The following is an 18744-nucleotide window of genomic DNA, read 5'->3' as shown; positions in this document are numbered from 1 at the left end:
TCTTCAAATATCCTGACATTTACTTCTCTGGCAATTGTTTTGATATTTTTTCATCATTTCAGTTGCTCTCTTTAGGATCTTTTCTATTATTTCATGTGCTCTTTGAGATAGAATGCTGAGATTGAACACTTTAATACAGGCAAAGGTGTACTATAAATTCTTGTAACAATACTTGTTTTGTCTTAATACAATCTAACATCTCAATTTCTTTCTAGACTGCACTGAACTGCAGCCTTCTCAATGCTGTTCCCTGCAATGACCAAGTATTTTTCTTGGAGTTGTTACAGCTAATTTAGAATCTATCAGGCAGTATGATTAGTTCCAATTGTCCCTTCAGCATCAGTTACCATCAGCTGTCTACCCTGAAGCTCACCTGTCATTTATTGCTGAGTGCTCGGTCACCATTTGATCCCTCTGCATTCCTCGTATCTCTTAGAGTTAACAAGGCCCATGTAATTTCACCTTGTCAGCAACAACAACAAAAAAAAAAGTACTATTTATTGTCTTTCCAGACAGTTTTCACAAGTTCCAATATGGATCTTTACATTGCTCAACTATTAATCTTTTTCTCAAGACCTTATTTCTCACCTTCTTAGAGCTCCCTAATCCGCCAGAGAACTTCCTTCTTATACTGAGATATTTTTTTTTGAGTGACTTTATCCACATAAACTGTATTTACTATTGTAGCTACAAGATTTCCTGTCCTCAAGTAATGAAAGAATTCTAATAGACTGCAAAGATAATGCTTTCTTTAACAGGAACTATTTGATTCATTCTTTGATAACAGCTTTATCGAAATGATTCATAAAACCCCATACCAGCATGATCTCTACATTTCTTGCAGGAACTAGTCAGAAGGCTAAGACTCACTCTCTCAAACCATTTGTACTCCCTACATCTTCCACTCTTCCTTTTATCTGTTTGCTTTATCTTTATGTTTGCCTTTCACTTAGATTTTCAACTATTTGAGGATAGCTTTTACTCTTTTTTATGTTTGGACAGTGTAGAGCACGGTGAGACTGGGGCACATACATACAAGAAGTACCTTGCAAAGACAATAGTGACATTTCATGGAAAATGTTTCAAATAAAGTGATTTACTGCTTATCACATGCAAACAGACATTTCTATATCTTCTGCTCAGGTACTTCTCTGCTCAGTCCTGATACTAATAAAAATAATTCTTTGCTTTCCCAGAGGTTTTCTTACATCAACACTGCACGGATCCCAAATAATGCCACTCTAAGATTAATTCTACTGGATGTACAAGAAATGAATCTGCAGACCTCTGTCTATGCAGTCACTATCCTCAGACTTCAGATAGTATCAGTTCAGACAATGATTTTTCTTATCTCCACTTTGGAGTAAGTTTTCTCCTTTTCCAGAGAAGCAGTTCAGTATAAAAAGTTAGGAAATTCCATCACCTTAGGTACAAGCCTCTCTGCTGTCAATATAGTAAACTGCTTGTTTGCAAAAGTAAATTATGCTTTTATTATTTTTTCCAAATAAAATATTATTTACACACTATTTAGTGGCAAATAACCAACTAGGGCAGATGGTGACAATGCCCTGTGTGACTGTGCTGTAGCAGGAGGAAGAGCAAAGACGAAGGTGGCAAGCAGATGTCCAGGATGCACGTGGAAGATGACAGACAGATGAGTCACACCCAAGGATCCCATTTCCACTTCCACAAATAGATTTGTCAAAGGCAGGAGTGTGAGGTTGAACACCAGCAAACTGAGACATCTCATAGGAAAAGAGGATGTAGGTCAGCTTGTTGACAGAGGAGAGATTCCAGGAGACTTCCCAAAGATGCATCTTCCCCAGGTTCAGGGAATGGTATGACTGAAGGAAAATCTTAAAGCAAGCTACATGTGTCATGGCTCCTGCAAAGAGCTTTCACTGGAGCAAACACTACACTTTAAAGGAACTATACAGTCATTGCTCTTGGAGAAAGCAGAGCTGCAAGGTCTGAGTTTACAACAGATTTACCTGGGTAACACCAGGAGAGGAGGAGAGAAAACTGTATGTTCCTTCTGCAAGAGAAATGGTAGGAAGAAGCTACCTCAGAGAATGGCAGATGGGAGATAGGGTTCAACAATCTGGTGACCATCATAAGCAGGCACAGTCATTTTGGCAGTCCTGCCTTGCTGGGCAAGTGCAGATCTGACCCCTCTGAGCCTTCTTACCAGACCCCATTTGCCCACCACCCACACAGCTTCTTGTTTATGTCACTGTCAAACTCACCAACACTTCAGCAGGAAACCTAAACATCCCCTCTGCCTTAACAAGAGCCCCAGCTCACTCTGGTTGAGCCACACAGATCAGGCCTGGGAAGGGCTAAACACTGAGCAGACCAAGCCAGCAGCTATCCAAGCTTTCATTTCCTTAAACAGAATATGGATTAATTAAGAATGTCCAGAAATATTCCCATCTCTGTATAAAGTCTACACTGGAACTAGAAACAGCAAATATTCAAATAGTTTTAAATTCTTTTCTTGCTAGTATAGACAGAGCTTTAGATTCTATTCTATGGTGCTACCAAAAAAAAAAGCAACATATCCACAATCAGAGCTGGCAGTGCTTCCCTCCTGGGGCACTGGAGGCTGGTAGTGCAGCTGACTGTTATCATGTCAGGAGCAGACAAGGAACTCTGCTCAGCAGTGACAGTGATGAAATCTATTGTTCAGTCCACAGCCAAGATGAATCACTCTCCTTTTCATTTCTTAGTGTCTGTAGACCTTTTAAGTTTTATACGTTAGGTTATTGTGGAAGGAAAAAAGAAAATACCACTGAAGAAGAAATTAAGCAAGACCTAATGAGATGAGTCCATCTCAGGATAGTGGGAGTTTGCACATTCAGCATAGTCTTAAAATCTAAAGCACCCTTACCAACAGGCTTGTTCAAAACATGGGAATAAATGGGTACAAATAAAGGGAGACATTGGGATTGTTGGTGATCAGTTCCACCAAATAATCCTAAAAGATTCGAGCACAATGGTTTCTTGTAAAAATATCAGTATTAAATGAATTTAAGAAAAGCAAACCAAACAAGCAAACAAGCAAAGATAAAAATAAACACCATCACATCCATTGATATATGACTGATTGACAGATTGTTTAGGATCATACCATAAACACTAGAATCTGGTTGTGAAAAGGACCTTGAGAGGTTGTGTAACCACACCAATTCCTATCTGATACCAATGTTAACACTTAGCATTCACAGGTGTAGAAAAACTTAACCACTGTTTATGGAAACACGTTTCCACACAATATTTCACATACTTTTCAGAATATCTTGTATTCCAATATCTGATTAAACATCATACTATTCTGCTACACATAAAACTAATGAGAAGTTGGCAATAATGGTTTCACAAGGTAAATGTTTAAGACGTTTACACTAAGAAAAGCTTACAGCTCATAATTAATGTAAAACCAAAAAGCTCTCTGAAATAATTTCAAAACAACCTTCATTTTAAAGCAGGATAAGTGTATGCCAGCTCTCTTCTTACCTGTACTGTTTGTTTCACAAAAGAGTAAGTTGAAAGGCACCTAGAAATGCTCACAAGATGCCAGAGCCAAAACTGATGTAGAATTTTCTTTCTAAACTTCCGTTCTCAGAAATTGCAGCTTTGAACTTAACCTTCTGGGGAGAATGGCTCTTACTTATTCTCAACATAGAGAGAAAGGACTTTTTTTTGAGAAATTTTAAGGCAAGCCATGACCATATGTTTGAGTTAGCACATGTAAAAAGCTTACCATGCAGTTGACAATGTCCTTCCAATGACCATCAGATCAAGAATGGAAGCTCACACACCTGCCCTCACTCTGTCTTGTGTACCTGTACCCATGGCAGGAAGGGAGCCACAAATGCAGCTCAATCCCTCCTTAAGACAAGATCCTGGGTTTTCAAGCCAATGATATAACCTTGAAATCATGTACACACTGTGTATTATAAATAAATTTGAGCTGGAGCTCAGGCTGCAGCCTGTACTTGATACACAGCATGCACATTCTTTGTCTCAGCTGGACAGAGGAAGATCAAACAGGATCTTACATTAAAGAGACACCCACTGCTCACCTTAGTGCTTATTGATTTCAATAGAAATAATATTCACCTGTTATGCAGAGCTTCACTGGTAAATTTAAAAACATTTTACAAAGGAAGTCAATAATATTATCACCATATTACAGCTGTGAAATTTGAAATAAAGGGAGGTAAAGTGCTTTGTCAAAAGTCTCCAAAAAAAAAAAACCAATGGACGGAAGGAAAGTCACACGAGGTCCAGGACAAGGACTGTGTTAAGAGCAGGGCAGGACACTACAAATGGATTTTATGGAAAAGAGGTGCTAGCAGAACACAAGAAAAAGCAAAGAGAAGAGAAAGGTTAATGTGGAGACCAAGATCATACAAAAGAAGAATCTTGACAGGGAGATCTGGAGCAGCGCAGTAGATAGGAGCAGATGCTAAAGGAATTATCAGAGCCAGTGCAAAGCAGAGACAAGTAGGGTGTAAGAAAGAAAAATATAGAATGGAGCTCTTTGGTATGGACCATAACGGGTCCTGAAAGGCCAGAAAAGAAAAGGCTGTAGCAGTCCAGATAAAACCAAAGATACATGTTGGCAAGAGAAGGTTGAAACTGTGCTCAGGTGGTTTTTGACCCAAGCAACTTGAGGTTGAGGGATTTTTTAACTTCAAGCTGCAATCCGCACTGCATCTTTGCTGCTCCTCTGAAACAAAGGAGTGTATTTGCTTTTCATTTTTCTCCTCTGCTCTTGGATTTTTTCTAGGGCAGTTTTCTCTTTTCTGCTGATTTGTGCTCTCTCCCATCACATTTTTCCCCCCTATGCTCCCAGATTTTTTGAGAGTACCTTACCCCTGGATAGTACAGGGCTTTTTATTTAAATTGATTTAAGCTTTAATTTTGCTGTAAGAAATTTCTCTTCTCTTCTGCATTGCCATGACCAACACTGCTGCCCTTTAACTCAATCAACATGATAATGGCATTTGTACTGCTATGCTATCCAGCCTTGATGTCAGAATATTTTGTGGAGAAAAACAGAGTGACAGAGAATTCATCCATTTTGGATGCAAAAATATCAGGAAATTTTCTGTCACTCTCTCATTGAACATGCCTGTGCATTTCATATACCAATCTATATCAGTTCAGAAAGGAGCACAGTATGAGAGTAATGCCCTTGCATAGAAGGAGGTTCAGTCATATTTGGACATTTCTTCACTGCTGAAAAGCAATATGTAGTTGTAAGATCCTGTAATTGCAACTGCAATGGTGGAATGCAGTAATTTACGTATTTAAGCTTGTGTGTTTGCATGTATGTGGTACATCCCCTCCATCAGTACAAAACCACAGGAATTATACACCTTAACACTTGTACAAATACAAGTCCAACCTCTGAATCATCTATGATTCAGAATTATCAAAGTCCTGTTCCTCTTGCTTAAAGCTACAAATACAAGTTGACTTTATCACAGTTGCCTAGAGAGGATATGAAATACAACTTCACCATTTTGTCCTTCTCTCTCCTGTCCACATGCAGATAACCCAAAGTCTCTTTATTGATGGCACTAAGGACATTTCATGGCACAGTTCATGAGCTGACTTTTACAGGCTCTACTGAGACTGGGTTTCTCAGTATGTGACAGCGAGTCTCTTAACTCTTACAAGCTTAAGGTTCTTTTGGAAACAGCTTTTCTAAGCCACAGATCTCTTGGTTTTCTCCCATGCACACTTTAGGAATAAGAAGCCAAAACTAGTAGGATGCTAAATTTGTTTTCATAGTATTTAATATTTCTGACCTATCCCATTTTTGAAGCTCAGCCTGACTAGAATTTAGGAATAAAAGTTAAGTATTACTGGTGTATAACAAATATTGTGTATTTTTGAGAATATGCTGCTTTTTCTGGTATTGAAGCATTATTGATATTTTTGTGATTAATATCTTCTGAGACCTTCTCAATTTCCCTTAAACTGTCTTGGATCTTGCTCAAGTATAAGCAATTCATCTCATTACTTCCTTTTTGGTGTCAGGGAGTACTTCTTTCTAATGAGCATCCACATATGCTACATTTATTAATTTGTTTTGGTCACAAATTAATTAATGCAATTGTAAATGGATACTGATAGCCCTCTCCAACACAATCTTACAAGCAACCTTTCTTGAGGAAAAAAAAACATTAAAGGAAAATCTTTTATGGATTTCCACAAAACTGGAGCTCCAAAAGTTTCATCTTTTGAATGAAAGAATCACTGAGAACTTAAATATGTCTGTCACCAGGCACAAGGACAGTTGAGCAATATATTTTTGCACATAATTCCTTAAGTGCTTGAAGAACCATGGTTCCCCTCTTAAAACATCCTGTATCTGTTTTCCACAATTCTGGATTGGCATTCCTGCTAAGCTCCAGGCTTGCTCAGTGCATGTCAGGTTAACTGCTTCACTGGTGAAATCTCAAAACCTTTCTGCACCATATTTTTTAAATTATATTAATGTGCTGAATAATTAAACAGGAATACAAAATAGTAAATTCCTACATCTAAGTATTTTGATTTCCAAAGAATCACAACATCAAAATCAGATCTTTTTCAATTTGACTGTTGAAATGGTTCATTGGGATTTTTTGTTGGTCTTGAAAGTCCTTGAGCTGCTTTCAAATGAAGCATTGTGGATCAAATAAAAAGATTTAGACTTAGACAAATGTTTTCACAATGCCTGGATCTTCTGAGCTCCCCAGATATAAAAGGAGATTAAACAAAACACAGCACAATTTGAACTTAAATAATTATATCAAATCTTTGACTCATCATGTGAGGAAATACCAATACTTCAGGCAAGTACATATGACAAAATCAAGAACCTTCTTAAAACTCAAATGAAGAAAACAATATCAAGGCATTGCCAAAAAAATTCTCACTTGCAATTTTTTATATCAAGTCCTCAAAATGGGCGCCCAGACAATACCTATACCTGAGGGTAATGAGCAGGAACGAACAGCACAAGTTCCAAAATACTGTTTTGCCTTTACAGCTGTTCATGTATTCCATTCTCACCAGCACCACACATTTCTGACATATACATAAATAACCATTAAAGAAGCCTAATGAATGGTGCAGCATGGACTGCATTCTTTTGTGCATGTTTCTCAACCAACTCACCAAAGGTACATCAGAAATTAGGCTTTGCTCATATAATGATTTATTTAAAGAGCGAGGTAGGAAAGATTGCCAGCTACATCTGCTCATTAACAGGCTGAAACACCCTCTGTTGGTTATCAATGCCTTTTCTCTCAAGACATCCCAGGAGGCAATTCCTAGTGTGTTTGTTTTCTACTTCATGTGTGTGTCTCTGCCCATTGTAAAAGCACTGTGCAATATGCATGGATGTTTGCTGTACATTAATACCAGTAATTCAGACTGAAGGAATTAGTGAATCTCAAAATAATGCACACAAGAATGTATCTCTTCAGTTGTACCATTCTAAAAACAGGAAGAGTCAGAGCTTGTAAATGAAGGCTTGCCTCCTAAGGGCTATGAGGATCAGAAAAAGAGCATTTTTTAATATCAAAATCAGTATTTTTAATGAAAGAGGTTATATGCAGGTCTAAAAACACATCTATACACAGGACTTGCAGTAAGGATATGTCTCACTGAGTCTGCAGTGCATAACAAAGCATGGGGAGAACGATACACATTGAAATGTTGTGCAAACCCAAAACATCCAAAAATCACTCCCTCATTGAATCAGTTCAACTGATACATTTGAAACAACTCACATTCTAAACTAACACACAGTTTTTAAAAAGGATTTTTTTTCAGTTAACCTCTTTCTTTAGGTTTCCTCTTTACGTATTAAGAACCTGTATTTACAATCAAATAATTACATATCTGACATTTTAAAAGAAACAGAAAAGGTCTTTGCTCTAATGCTTATGTTTTTTGCTTAGGAAATTGAAGGTACAGGCTGAAAACACAAACTTATTGTGAAATTTCTTCTATATATAAATCACAGAAAAGTAAAAGGAAGACATTCATTCAGCTGTATTATTAATACTTACCTCTAAGCCTAAAAGAACTCACATCATGTCTGTCAAAATCCTGAAAATTATTCTTTTTCAAGTCTTCAAATATCATGCGACGGATTTAAATCCATTAAAGGAAGATTTCACTTCAGATCCATAGCATTATATTCAAGTCATCCAGAGATATTTGAAAATTTAAGTCTGTAGTACCTTCACAACTGATTACTTTAATGGCATTTAAGATAATACACACCAACTGTTTGGAATTACCTGTCTACATCAGTGTCACATCAAACTAGTCTTTCTGCCTACATCCAGATTTTGTGGCTCTATATGGGAATCACTGTGTTATTCCTGTCATTCACACTTTTAGTGCTGCGCTGTTATTCACCGCTTAAGCTAATGAATAAATAATAGCTATTGTCCCTATTTTTGTCAAATTTAACTTTACTTCACTTGGTCTTTTGCTGTCTTTTCACCTCCACTGGGAGGAGAAAGGATTTACAGGTAGGTATGTTTTCTGAATTTAAACTTAGCAGTAAGTATCTCACTTCCTTAAGCCAACCCCAGCACTGCATGCAAGCAGAAGCAGAGGCTGCTTGACTTCCCTCTTCATCCCAGCCCAAGCCTGTTTGATGGCTACAAAGGAAATATCCCCGTCCAAAGGATCTGAGAGACACTCAGAAGCCAGAATCCCACAAATGCTGACTGTGTGGCAGATCCCCACATTTTATTTATTCACCCAGCTGTAAATTCCCTCTCCTGTGTACAGATGCCAGATACTCACCTGAGGAGGCTGGGAAGGAGCACAGCCTGTGTCTTCCTCCCAGCTTTCCAAAACCCAGCAGAGGTGCAGATCCTGACCCTCTCCAGTCCAGCAAGGGGGAACCTGAGGGGGCTCCCTGTGGATTTTCTTCCATGGCCTCTTGGACACAGCACCAGGAACAGAATGGAAATCTGGGAGACAGGAGGGAGAAGTGTCACACAGGGGCAGCACTAAGGGTGAGACATCCCAGCAGCTCCAGGCTTTGTGGTGTGCCATATTCCCATATTGTACATGTAGGAACTCCCTGTCCAGATATGGCTTTTCCCAAAGGTTTCTAAGCTAGAGCTGTCTGTATCTTCCAGGTAAATTCAGCAATCAAACAACTGGTAAATCTCTACCCCTTCTACAGAAAATAAGAACTGGAAAAAAATCTTCAGACTGGATAGACCCAATGAGAATTAGCCAAAACCACCACCAGAGAGGGAACAGATGACAAGGAGATCCTTGCCCTACAGTCTGTCAGACAGCACCTCCTGTTCATCAAAAGGCCTGCCAGTGCTGCAAATTATATAGCTTTGCCTTTATCCAAGATTAATAATGCAATTTTGTGTTACATCCAGATTCTGTGATTAGAGTGAATATTTTCAGATGCTACTTGGACTTTGCTTCCATGAGTTCAGCTCCAAGCATCACCCTGACTTCTATGGCTGTAAATAGGAACTACTGTGGCTACAAGGGATCACAGAGAACCCCAGCTTGAGACTGTAGCTCTTGATGATGCTTAGCCATGTCCAGCCTTTCAGCTTTAAAATGCATTGCAAGGGTGTTTATAACACAACAGTTTGTCATCCAGGAGTTTCCAGACCTCCTCCTGCCTTTCCATCTGGCTTTTGGGTTGGCTTGTAGAATATCAGGAGTGCAGTCCTTTGCCAAGTCCCTGCAGCTGTGAGCATAGGAAGTTACTGTGCTGTCACAGTGTCACTGGTGGTGACACTGAACTATTTTGATACTCAAATTTTTTCATTCACCTTGTTTACTGAACATCTTATGACTAAGTCTTATTGTTTAAACTCCACAGAACACCTGCAACCACAAAAAGACTTGCAGCATAAGAAGCAGTCACAAACTTCACTTACATACTCCATCTAGTTAACAAGGCTTTGTATGGAATCTAATGACAGACAACAGGAAAAAATCTTTTACCTGTGCTTGGAACAGAAAATAATTTAAACTACTGGGAAATTTAGCTTTTTAGACGTCATGGAAAATGTATGAGGTGTTATAGTCTAGATGGCTACTGATAAATTATAGAAGAACTTAGGAAACCATAACTACAAAAGTTGTTATGGATTGAGGGATTTTGCATGCACATTGATACCTGAGATATAAGTTCTAAGTTGGAATCCAAATAGGATATGATATTTCCCAGTAGCTTCTCGAAAATACTATAAATAGAAGTATATCCTTCTTCTGCACACCCTAGGCCTCACAAGGCTTGTAACATTTATGACCAAACTCTTGTGAGAAAACCATGTTAGAACTACACTTCATCCATGTTAACCCACAGCCTTTATGTTTATCTTCAAATCTTACTGCTCTGCTCCTCAGCCTAATCCAGATGTAAATTTGCACAAAAGATATTAAGGGATAGACTGTTCTATCCCTGTTGAATATTGTATCCTTGAATACATGATGGGTTTTTATTTTAGTCTTTCCATTATGGGCACCATGAAAGCATGCACATTTGGTACCTACATTTTAAAGCTGAATTCTCTACAAAGTCTTATTCGATACAGTAAGGACCACACAAAAACACACATAAGGGGTGTCATAAAGCATTTTGATAGGAAGTCATCCTTTGACACCTTCCTGAATGGTAATGAAGCCAACTTCCTTTGCTGTTTTCAATGGAGTCATCACATGATTAGTTTTCTCCTAAAGCAATTCACATAGGTGGATGATTTGATCAGCTGCTGTTTTCATGCAGTACAAAAAGATTTCCCTGCTCTCTCAGCTATGGTACACCATGAGCTGCAGAAGTGCCACCTCTGCCCTGCACCAGCATCCTCCAGACCAGAGGAATTCTGAAACCCACGCATGGAGGTGACACCACGGGCTGATTGCAAAGCCTGAGACTCAAAAAACTGCCTTTCCCCCCGCCCCCCTCTGGTAATGGTCAGACCAAGAAATGCTTCAAACACCAAAATCTAAATAAGAGCTTTCCCCATTACAAGGCAATTTTTTTTCTTTAAATAGATGTTTGCCCCTCCTAAGTGTTTTTTTTTTTTTTAATCTGCCTCTGCCTATTTTGTGAAATTCTCTCTTACATCTATAAATTATAGCTACACAGACATAGGATAACAGCTCAAAGGCAATAGAGTGTCAGGGAATAAACATGCTTTTAGATGCTTTCATGGGGTATTTGCTTTGACATTTCCATGTAATGTAGGGTTAATATATCTGCCATTACAGCCAGACGTGGAATGCCAAACACTGGGGATGGTGAGTTTTTCTTTCACTCTTTTCCTTTCAGCTTTAGCACTGCCCCTGATTTTCTGCGGCAGCCTTTGAGTGGCAGCGCTCCTGTCCTCACTCGTGCGCACGGAGGGGACGCAGCCGGCTGCCCGCAGAACCTGCTCCTGCAAACAGCACAGTAACACAGCCCTGCCCGTGTCAGGAAAACCCACAAACACCAGAGGTTTATGTCCAAAAGGAGACAGAGGATTCCTGCAGCTTTATTCGAATAAAGGGAGAGAGACCATCGGTGCACAAGCCCTCGAGCTTTTCTCTCTCGGGCTTTCGGAGGGCTCAGCCTCCCTTTTATCCCAAACTCCGGGCGCCTCTTGCCCCTTCCTTTCCCAATTGGCCGAGGTACGAGGAAGGCAGGGCCTTCCTGAACCGCTTTGCACATCTTCCCCCCTTGAACCCACTGCTGTGCCCCAAAGTTCAGAAGTTCGGGCTTGTGCAGCCCCACGACTGTTTCAATAGCCGAGCTGTCCGGGCTCTGTAAGGAACCTGCAGCCCAGAGTCAGCAGGGACACTAAGACCCACTTCAAAGACATAACACCCATACCTTCACCATCAAATTGTTTGTAAGCAATTAGCTTTCCTCTCACCCGCAATTCCCTGCTCCTCTGAGGAAAATGGAAGGGGTAAAGATTTGCAATTTCCCTGGACGGATACCTGCGAGCCCTCGCTGGCTGTGAGGGCACCTGCTAATGTCCCCGTGCTGGCCGCGCCTTTGTCTGCAAAACCACGGGCGAACTTCAAGGTTTGGAACAAGTATTTCCACGGAAGCGTTTTCCGTGGAGCAGTTCATCTCTGGAGGCCGGGCTGGTTTTTAAACCACGCCGATTTTGGGGTTTGGATACACCAGGCTGCCCTCCGGCGGCGGCTCGCTCCCTGCTCTGCCAGAGCCGCTGCCCGGCCTCGCTTCCCGGGCTCTCCCCGAGCAAAGCGGCCGGGCTGGGCTGCCCGGGGGCACCGAAAGCCTCAGGGGAGCTGCCCGTGAGCTCCCTGAGCTCCACAGATTCAGGGGTCTCTCTGGCTTGTCAGAGTGACCCCGAGATACGTTAGAAAGTCTCTTTTCCCAGCCCGGCGCTTGAAGAAAGAGTCAGGGTTCTTCATTTCTCCGTCTCAAGGTTGGTTATTGTATCTTATCTATAAATTTCTTTCTCCTGCCCTGCCGAGGTCCGCTCAGCAAGACAGTCAGAGGCACTCTGCCTGCCCCCAGGGCAGTGTTATGTCTTTATACGAAAAACTACGTGTACAATGTTTACAATTATTTTCCAATACCTATCACCTATGTTAGACAGTGAGCTTCTACTCTAAACCAATCTGTAAGTGCCAACATCACAGCAGAAGGTGGAGGCCAAGAAGAAGAAGGAGAAAGGCTGGAGGCGCCCAGATCCCTCCATCTTGCCTCATGAACCCCCATTCCAGAACCCCAAAATCTACTTTTTCACCCCGTGATAACTTCACTATTATTTTGCCTAAACTGTTGTGGCTTGCTGATCTTCATATAAGGTTGGTAATTTGCTCCATGGGTCATAATCAAAACCCCAGGTGTTTTGGGCTCCATGCCAGGGCTTCTGAGCCCCCTGGCAAGGGTCTTGGCCTGGACAGCCAGAGGGATGTCCTGGGTTCCCATACACAGACACACGATAACAGATCCCCGCGCCCTGGAGGGGGGAACCAGAGGCAGGAGAACACGTTCTTTGTCATCTCTTAGCAGCAGTTTTGAAATAAAAATCTAAACGGCAGCGAGCTGTCCCAAACAAACACGTGTGGTTCCTGACAGTGGTTGGTGCTCCATGTCCTTGTGAGCTGTGTCCATGGGGACAGCATCTTCCTGGTGCTCTGTGTCCCTGTGAGCTGTGTCCATGGGGACAGCATCTTCCTGGTGCTCTGTGTCCCCATGAATGAGCCGCCTGTGGGCATGGTGTGTTCAGCTGATGCTTTCAACCTGCCTGTGATTCTTCAGGGACCAATTCTAGGCTGCTGGGTCAGTGTTAGGAAGGAAGCAATAATTGCATTTGGTTTCTACACAGTCTGAAAAAACTGCTTCCTTTAGTTATTACAGCAAGATGAATGGAAAATGCTTCTCGTTTCTTTTCAGAGGAGATGGTTACTATCACCCTCAAGTCAATTGCTATTATCAGTGTTCAAAGAGGAAAAGGAAGTGCTGCTTTCAGAGTGCAGCGGTCTTACCTGCTCCTATTTGATTTTGAATGCCTCTCAAAAACAGGGGACATTTAGTAATTTGTCACTGTGTATTCTACAAGCTGAATCAGCTCCAGTGCAGAAAGGCTGCACCTGGGCCCAGTGGGATCCAGCAGGTTTGTTCCTGTTCAACCTACTTGGATCACAGGCATGGGAGTGGAGTCACTTGGAGCCAAGGATTGCTCTCTTGCAGCAATGATGTGAATTTCTGTGTGAATTCAAGCACTGGCAGTGGTGGGGAAAGCAGCAGAGCCACAGCTCTGGCTGCTGACAGGACACAGAGGTAGCCAAAGCCAGCACTGAAAGTCATTGATCTGTCAATAGGTATGAGGCCAGCTTCTCTTGCTTTCTGTGTTTGGTAAAGCTCTTATTTTCCTTCAAACTCAGAATTTTAGGGTTATTTTCCAACACAATTACATGGAAGAACACCTCTAACTTTAAGAGGACAGTGGCCAGAGGAGATGCAAAGTGTTACATGACTATTGAGCAAACTCTGCGAAAGGCTGCTATTTTACAGAAGAGGACCTAATGCCACATTCTCTACAGCTCTTGGGGCAGAGATGTTTTATAAGAATACACTGGAGGTTGTTTCAACTCCTATGATCTCAAAATATCACTGATAGCTCCACTTGGCTATCTTATATTTTGTGACTGAAAAGTATCAAATGCCAGGCCAGGTCTTCCTAACATCAGCATTACAAAGTCAGTTTGCAATGGACACTAATGGCATGAGGAAGCGCTTTATTCAATTATACCATGTCTAAGTATGAGAGAAAGGGTGCCCTGCACAGTTATTTTAAAGGGTGCCCTGCTGCTAGGGTTAAAAAGCATCTCCCAAAACCAATGTGAATGGAAATATGGCACTCACATCAAGGAGGTTCATGTACAGGTCACCCTTAGACAGCACCACAAACCTGGGTGCACATGGTACAAGCACTGCCATAAGCAGCTGACAGAGATTTGACACACACCATCAGATGTTTAACAATTAGCTTATTAGACCAGATTTAATCTAACAAGGAATCTGGTTAAGGGTTAAATCTCTGCAGTTAAAACCTTCTCTTCCTGAAGATTTTTTTTTAATAAAGAGCTTGTATCTGAATGGTAAATAAGATTTAGACCTGTTAGAAGATTAAGTGTTCTGCTCTGTTCCTAAGCTTAATCTTAAGGCAATTAATAGTTCTCAAGGTCTGAACAGTAGGGATATGCATGAATTTTCTTAATTCCACCAGCTGAAAGTGAGTTGAATGACTTCTGCCTTACATTGTCATACAAACACTGGCATGGCTTGCAGTGATGTAAATCAGCAGCAGTACAAGATTACCCACCAGTGATCCATAGAAAGAGTAATGCATCATAATATATTACAACAGATTAAAAAGAAAAGAAAATCTTCTTAAAAATCATAGTAAGAATAGGGGACTGTTTGGATGTTTTTTCCCTTTAACTTACCCTCCTATTTAACTTTCCTGCTCAAATGAATGAAGTTAATGAAGCAGTTTATAAAAAATAAGATAGTTGTCAAACAGCATATTTAATCCACATCTGCATTATATTGTGTTTATTGTGAGTGGGGTGTGTGGTGTGACAGGGACATATTTCCATCCTGGAGCATGGAAGATCATGGGCACAGCTTAGTTTTCCCAGGTCAGGATCCTGACATATTTTTCCTGACTTCCCATTCCCACTGTTTCCAAATGAGCATTGCAATCCCATATTTTCCTTTTTGAACTGTATACACTCATTTTGTCAGAGTACAAGCCAGCAGCATTTCTGGGTGATCAGCTGGAATCATGTTTGGACCAAGAGGGAACAGTGGATTGATGCTGTGGCAAGCAGTCATCAGCTGGATGATCCTATGCAGTGCCTTTTTGTGGGAGTCAGCTTTAACAGTATCAAGTGTTAATTTGGTGCTCCTGGTGCCTGACAATGACACACTTCATGGACCAGCAGTGGGTCACAGAGCAGAGCTGAGCATGGCTTAGGAGGTTCTGGATCACATGGTGGTCACAGCTGCTCTTGTCTCCCAAACAGTGACCCAGAAAGCAACAGCAAATACAGAAAGTGATCATTATAAAACAGCCTAATTAGGTTTGCCATCTACTCGGTTACAGTGTTATGAATCACTTTATCAACAGGGATTATATCTTTATTTGCAGTTCCCACTTTGTGCAGTAATTAGATCTAAAAGCCCTGTGCAGTCTGTTCACCTCAGGAAAGGTGAGTTACATTGTTAGCTTTGCAGAACTGAAATCCTTGAGTCCTGCCTCACAGAGAGCACATCCCCTCTGGTGAGACAATGTCCTCAACCTATACCCTTTCAAGGCCTACAGGCAGCAAATTACATGCAGCCAAATTAATGATTCTTCCTAGCAATCTTTCAGCTTTTTTTTCTTTTAATAATAAACCATTATTTAATTCCTAATATTTTTTAAATAATCAAAGTGGTGTCATTAGTGTTGGCGAAGACAGAAATCCCTCCTGACTTGGGTGCCAGTCACTCTTCACTGAAAGGCTGGCCAGCAGCCAACCACCAAAATAAAGATATATTTATATCATTCCTCTCTCCCACCTCATTTTTTGGGGGATTATTTTGGCGTCATTTCCTTATTTCTTCTGTGCCCTCTATTTGGGGGAAAAACCCCTTGTGCCACCTCCCCATTTTGGGGTCGCCCTCTGTGTCCACCCCTTGTGTGAGTGGGGCAGGGACCCCCACAGACCCTGACCCCCCCAAAAAGACCACCCTGACCCCCAGACCCAAAAGCCTCCCAAAGACCGCCCATAACCCACCCCACACCCCATAACCCCCCAAAAATGAGTCATTCTGCAGTTGTCTCTGTGCAACTAAACAAGGGAACTTGTTTTTTAGTTAAATTATATTTAAATGTAAAACACTTACAGTTTCTTGTTCACTGTGAGGACATTTTCATTGCTCTTCAGAACACTTCTGCCTTCAGGGGCACAGATCTACCTGATTAATTGTGCACAAATAAAGAAAAAAAAGTATCCATCAGATTTTCTCCTCGGTAACATGTTAGTGAGTACCTCTCATTTGTAGCTTACAGTTGTGCCCCATATTCTCAGAGGTTTCTGATTAAATCCTCATTAATTTTTGCATCATAGAGAAGGAGGTTTAAAATTTCAAGTGGGTGTCAAGTTGCATTAGGACTTGTATACTCATTCTGTCTTAATGATTATTCATGCACAAACAGTGTAAGAAGTGTAAGAGTGCCCTTTTTAAAAAAAAAGGAGGATGTTGCAGCCCTCATGTAGAACTTCATGGTCTGAGTATTTTATAAAAAATAAAATGGTTATAATGGTGTGTGTTTGGTGTGTATTTTCGTGTGCATGGGGTCATGGTGCAAGTTACTTAAGAAAAACACATCAGTGTCATGCCAAGGCAGGTTTCTCTGTTCATCAAACGATTGCTCTGCATATCAGTCAGTCTGTCAGAAATTGTTTGACTGCTTTAACAACTCTAAACACATTTTACCCTGTTTTCTCCTGGGCAAAGTTCTGTGCTATGTCTGGAAGAAAATTTTGTTATAAAAGATGCTTTCACTAATCCAGGAACACAGACAACGTGTATGCACTTAGATATCTATGATTTTTTAATAGTGCTATTAATAAATTTCATTGACTTTGTGTTCTGTTTTGCTCTTTAGCTCAGGTTTTTGTTTTCTTCCGTCTTGTGCAAATTGTACTGGTATTCCACAGGAAGTTAGAAACACAACTTTCTGGAACTTGCTGAAAAGGGTAGGGGGTAGCAGCCTTCCTTTCCAAATGCCCACCAACAATGCTGTCATCTCAAGTTCTGGGCCATGTGAGCCATAACCAAAGAATCGAGAGGAGAGATGCATAATGATATGAAATCTTTACTCACCTGCATAAAGATTGAACCATTTAAACAGTTTCACTGCCACAGAACAGTGTAGCTGGAAGCACCTTTTCATCTCAATTTCCTGATGAAGCACAAGAGCAAGTTTGCAAAGAACAGTGACAGTAGCAATACAGCACACACACACCCGGCAAATAAAACTGTTGTTTACTAACTATTGTATTCAAATAAAACTATGTCCTTAAAAGCAGTGTAAAACCAGAGTGACTGCCAATTCACTTAGGAACCTAACGGTGCTGCTCACCTATGGTAGAAATGTACCTGTCTCTACAGTACTTGAATTTTATGCTAGAGTTTGTTTCTCTAGGACAGCTTGGTAAATTGATTGTGTCATGAAATTCTTAATACTTGTAACATAACAATCTCTCTGCAACACAAAAACAAATGATGTTAAGGTTTAGATATTTCTACCTACCAGAACAATGTGACTGGTCAGTATTATTGCCATTATTTGCACATTTTCTTCAAACTGACCCATACACATGCTTCCTTTCTTTTATTGAGTATGCTAAAACCAAAAAAAGGCTGTGTATGAATTTTTCAAATCAATATTTACCTTTTTTTTTAAGCTATAAAAAATGTAACCTATTTCTATATCAAAGTTATTACCAGGCAAGCTGATGTTCTGCTGGATGCTCTCAAAGCTTTTCAGTGCAGTAAATATTGTTGATATAACTTCACCAACATATGGATCAGAATAATATAGATAGTTCATAGCCAATTGTTTGAGATACATTTGTGTGGGAGCATCTAAGAGGAGTGGGAAATAAAACAAAAGCTTGTAAAACTTGCTGCCAGCATCTAGATCAGTGAAGAAAGGGGTGATTGAAAACATCCCAGTTTTATAGCGGAGAAAGGTTTGTTATCTTATACAAGGTCAAATATGTAGAAGAAAAAAATCATCCCTTATTTGAATAAAGTATAAATATTAATTAGATTTAACATAGGAGCCAGGAAATAAAATAATTTCTAAAAATATGTGATTATGTATTAAATATGCACCCAAGGATCAGAATAATAAGGTGACCAAGAGACAGTCTAGTATATAAACTGGAACAAACAAAGAATTACAAGCAGCCTCCTTGCAGTGTAATCGATCAAAGACAGTTGCACTTAGAGTTGTGTGTGTGAATGTGTGCTGACAGGGTCCTTTACTAGCACAAACACAGAAAATGAAATGGCCATTTCCCAGTAAACTGCCATCTCTGCTGCTGATGGCTGCCTTCTGCAAGGTGAGTTGGCTCATTCACTCTCTCACTGTCAGCCTCCAAGCTTCGGGTGCTGGGGAAGGCAGCATTTCCTTGGTCATCACCACC

The sequence above is a fragment of the Camarhynchus parvulus genome, chromosome 7 (assembly GCF_901933205.1).
Source record: "Camarhynchus parvulus chromosome 7, STF_HiC, whole genome shotgun sequence".
NCBI classification, from domain to species: domain Eukaryota; kingdom Metazoa; phylum Chordata; class Aves; order Passeriformes; family Thraupidae; genus Camarhynchus; species Camarhynchus parvulus.
The sequence above is the reverse complement of the archived record's forward strand: the minus strand, read 5'-3'. Positions refer to the sequence as shown.